This window comes from Fukomys damarensis, unplaced genomic scaffold (genome assembly GCF_012274545.1).
Source record: "Fukomys damarensis isolate Sample0158 unplaced genomic scaffold, DMR_v1.0_HiC HiC_scaffold_19, whole genome shotgun sequence".
NCBI lineage: Eukaryota > Metazoa > Chordata > Mammalia > Rodentia > Bathyergidae > Fukomys > Fukomys damarensis.
The window spans coordinates 17,344,549-17,349,318 of record NW_022900931.1 but is presented as its reverse complement, the minus strand read 5'-3'; the positions used below and the strand labels follow the sequence as shown (position 1 = coordinate 17,349,318).

General features: G+C 38.6%; 1 protein-coding gene across 2 annotated transcripts in view; it reads right to left on the bottom strand.

Moving 5' to 3' along the window:
* Window positions 1–2,707, bottom strand: part of LOC104856392 (solute carrier organic anion transporter family member 1B3-like) — a 54,300-nt gene extending 51,593 nt beyond the window's left edge. The window contains exons 1-2 of one of the 2 annotated variants that reach the window (XM_010615768.3): window positions 2,615–2,705; window positions 1,832–1,904 (exon numbers count right to left, since the gene is read on the bottom strand). The gene's annotated coding sequence lies outside the window, so the exon portion shown is untranslated. Of the gene's footprint in view, window positions 1–1,831; window positions 1,905–2,614 lie in introns of both variants that reach the window. The other variant, XM_010615777.3, reaches the window with a different exon arrangement.
* Between the last annotated feature and the right edge of the window lie 2,063 nt (window positions 2,708–4,770).

Below are 4,770 nucleotides of genomic sequence, written 5' to 3'. Positions count from 1 at the left end.
AAAAAAAAAAAAAAAAAAAAAAAACGCTGTTCATTTGCTAACACTGCATTAGTAGCTATGGTACTATAAATTGAACCCAGTGAAAAGTTACATAACATATGTATTTGTTTTCTTTTTTCCCATCAAGCACTGTCACGTGAAAGAACACTGCCTGGCTCTGCAGCCCATTTTAAAGAGTGCACTCAGATGTACAAAGCCCAGAAAGTACAAATGTTATGTCATAGGACACACCATGAAAAGGAAAAGTTTTTACATTGTGTGTATTGACACAGGAGTTACAGGGTCACCTCGTATAACCTCTGCTGCAATCCTGACAGCTGGAACTTGCCGCCACTGTGTTTGTGTGTGCCAATTCCCAAGAAAGAGCGACAGTACTTGTTTCACCATTGCAAACATTATTTCAGTAAGCATGCGGATTTGCTAATACAATATTTGTGAGTGAGGATCGACTCTACCATTGACGTATTAATTACTGGAAAAAGATGTGTTGTTTCTCTCTATTTTAAAAATTTAAAGAGCATAAATACATAATGCATATTCAGTAGATGATGGATAAATAACAAAATTTAGAATACTAGAGGATATCACCACATTTGCACGAGAGTGCATCAAAACACACGGATAGATGTATGTCTAATGTATGACTCAATGAGCCCCAGTGATTTCATGTTTTGCCTGGATGCCTATGCCTGGTTATGTTCAGGTCCCGGGGGAGGCAAGTGAACATGAAATCACTACTTTCACAGTTTCCACTTCATATGCAGCCTTTTGATACATTGCCTGTAATTTTTCCCACGAATAAGTCTTCTGGTATAATTTATCCCAGGACCAAGAAATCACTTTTTACCATCTTCATCCTAAATTCGCAAATCTCTGAATGACTTACAAGGAGGATAGTCCTCCTTTACCTTTAGACTCTTTTAACCTCTATACTGTTCATTTCTACTAAAGCAAACATTCCTGAAAGCTTGAAGACTATTGTTTCACCACTGCTAACACAGTTTATATTTCAGTGCATTAACTTCTAGTTGTTCTTCTCTTGGCCTCTTGTCTAACCTATGCATATCATAGCTACCCTCAGATTCTTTAAAAGGGTCCTTGTATCACACACACATTCATCCTTCCTATTGGAAGGTCTCCATAACCTAAGCCCAGCTCTCGTTTTAATTTCATTTTTTAAATACGATCATAAGCATCTGTAGACACGGAGTCACTGTACCAAGAAGAAAGCTCTCTACCCTCTGGAATGTTTCTCCACAAGCTGTGATGTTCTTCTTTGTGTTCTGACTATATCAGAACACAAATCTTGCTTCTTCGAGATTCTCCCAGTAAGCCCACTTGAATTAACCTCGCCCCTACTGGTGTTCCATCGAAGAAAATACCTATCTGCATATTACTTTTCTCTACGTTGCCCCTCCTTGACCAGACTACTAGTCCACACTTTGCTCCTGTATCCTGGGATAAAATATTCATCCCAAAATTGGAACCACGAACATCTGTTGTCCAGCTGTAGAAAGTAATAAGAAATAACAAAGGACATAGAAGGTGAGAGAATCAGTAAAGGTTGAATGACTGTCGTACTTTGTGCTTTCCTGGGACAGTTTTGGTGTAATTCAGAAGCCTTTAACCTCTTTGCCTCTGAACATATTTTCTTTTTCTCAGAGTTCAAAATGACTGACATGGTGGTAAGATTTGGGACACAGCACATGTGTGAGACAAGGCCAGAGGCACTGGGGTCTACCCCGGCAACTCTTCCCTGAAAAGAAGTGCCCAGTCCTTCCTGTCTTGATTAGGGTGGAGTCTGTGCAGAATCTTACCAGGCTCTACTTACCTGTGTCAAGCTTTCAATATTTCAGGAGTGACAGAAAAGCAGTGTCCCCATGTGGCTTGTTGCTAGCTTGCACCTATGCAGGTGAGGGGGAAAATCGCACTTACTTAACTTAGACCTTCACAGGGGGCCTCCCTATCCTCACACGATTTTGACAATAACATCTTATCAGCATAGCCACTTTCTTCATTTGGGAAAGGAAAATTATATTTCTGGTGTCCTCAGTTTGAGCCAGGAACTGTCCTGAACAGAGGTTTTTCCTCATTTAATTGGAGAGAAAACTGTTCAGAAAATATTCTTTTTTATTTCTCAACGGAGTCAAACATCATCGAAATTGGGAAAGAAGAGGTAGCTACGTGATTTGGGCGCACATTCTATTTCTCTGTGCTTAACTACCAACTCCTGCCCTCTGTTATTCAGTTAAGAAAGAACTATGATACTCTAATGATTCCATGGAGTTGGTGAAACTTACTGTCCTGTAGCAAACTCAGAAAGGTAACCTGACATTCATCTTTACAGGCTTAAACGAGAGTAGAAACAGAACTTCAAACTTTTTTCTTAAATTCTAAGTGTATGACCTTCTACAATTTAAGACTACTTGAACCTGAAGCATAGCTATCCCCAGAAGGCACAGGTCTTGAGTGCGTAGAACATGAGTGTACAGAAGGCACAGAGCATAAAATTTATAATATGCATCATGACCTTTAGAAAATTTTTTCTTTGCAATGTGTAGAAATTGATTACACAAAAAATACATTGAAATTAGATAGTGTCAAGAGTTCTTACCTTAATGTTGAAGCTGACAACAGCAATAACTCCAGCTTCTGTCTGTTGTCAAAGTCTGTCTTCAAAGAGTTAGAGGGCTTCTTAAAAAAATCAATCTAGTGATGATTAACCACCATGTTGTGTCATCAGCCCAGGTAAATAAAAGAAAACTATCTAGCTGTTTCTAGTTTACTATAAACTTGCATAGTTTAATGTTTATATTAATAATTTCTCAGAACATGTACATCATTTCATATTAATGATATTTTTCATGTCCCTGTTCCTAAAAAATGACTAGCATGTTTTATTCAATTAAGTGGGTTTTATCCAACTTTTTTCTTTAGCTATATAAATACAAAATGTCATGCAAGCATTCTGAAAACCTTACAAATAAGAGAATCCAAAATAATTTTTAAAGCCGGGTGTGGTGGTACACACCTGTAATCCCAGCACTTGGGAGGCTGAGGCAGGAGGATCGCTGTGAGTTCAAGGCCAGCCTGGGCTACACAGTGAGTTCCAGGTCAGTCTCAACTACGTAGTGAGACCCTGTCTCATAAATTCCCCCCCAAAATAATAATTTTAAAAATATGTCTATAGTTTACATTGCTATTACAAGATAAAATACATGCTTTTTGCTTGGGACCTGGATAGGGTTCTAATATGACGTCCATACTGGATGTCCCATGTGGAATAGTAAGTTGTCCATTAATTACAGTCTGGGCCTGCTAAATGACAAAATCAACAACTATGCATGACAGAAACCCTAAGAAAGCATGGTCACAGATTTTTTTAATCAAATGTCATGTTGATTTTAGAAAAGGGAAGAGCTTGATGCAGTTGTAAGTTTTTAAAATAGACATAAAGTATGATTAAGTCAAATATTTTTTACTTCCTACTATATCAGCATGGTGCTGTTTTGGAAAGGTTCTAATGTAAATAAGATAAAACCCTTCTCTCTCTCGCTGTCTCCCCCCCTTGTGTATGTGTGTGTGTGTGTGTGTGTGTGTGTGTGTGTGTATAGATAATCAGACAGCTAGAAATACCGATGCATATAGAAAAATATATTGCTTATCACTCCTGCTGCACAATTGTTGGTACAGCTTTATCAAAATATCAGTCGAGCCCCATACTCTGCATATTCTGATTCAGTACAACTAAGATACAGTTTTTGTAACAAGTTAACTTTTATGTACTGCTACATTTTAAGACCATTATAGGAAAGATGCAAAACATTTTCCATCATTTTTGTGGACTCTCATTTGAGTGCAAAGACGATGTGGGTGTTCTCATGCTAAAGGTTTCCACAAATAGTCATTCCATGGGGCACATTTGCTTGTTTCAGACAATTATATGCACAGAATAAAGAAAATGGTACAAATAAACTGAAGCCTTTAGAATTCCTGGAGTGGCCAATGATTCAATTTCATAATGTTCTCAGACACCAAAGAGCATTTTCCTCTCCTTTCTTTCTTGTTCTTTGAGTAATTTTACAGCTCTTCTGGTATGGTTTGTGGAAAAATCAGCGTGGTCGGAAGAAAGATTTTACAACCGGTCTTTCCAAGTCGATATTACGTTGGTATTAAGTTGATAGCCTTGGCTCAATAGAATTGCAAAATTTCCCTAAAAGTCTAATAGTATTTACTTCATAGATAACCACAGATTTGATGAGATATCTTGGTCTCTGAAATCTGATACCTTGATGCCACTCAGTCTCTGCTATTTGCTAAAAGTGTGAACTTGATGAACTCTAACCTTTCTGAACTTCCACATCCACAGTTATACCCTGAGGGAAGTTACTTGAGCGAAGGCTACGATTCATGGAAAGTGTCTTACATTGTACTGATACATGCAGTACCTAACTAGATTCACTGTATAACATTTGTATATTATAAATTTTAGGCCAGGCAATTCACGTCCATTTAATAAAAATGAAACATTCGACCCATGTGCTTAGCTCAGCAGTTTCTCAGGACAATTTTCTGTCCCAGGGTTCTCAGGTGATGTGGCTCAGGTGGGGGTGTTCAGGGTCACACAGCAAAGCTGTCACTGCCTGCCCATCACGGCTCCCTTGGCTGTGGTCCAGGGTAGCTCCAGAGAGCTACACAACCTGGGAAAAAAATCCCCGTGTCTCCCTGCCTGCTGCACTCAGTGCTTCCCATCACTATGCTAAATTCATT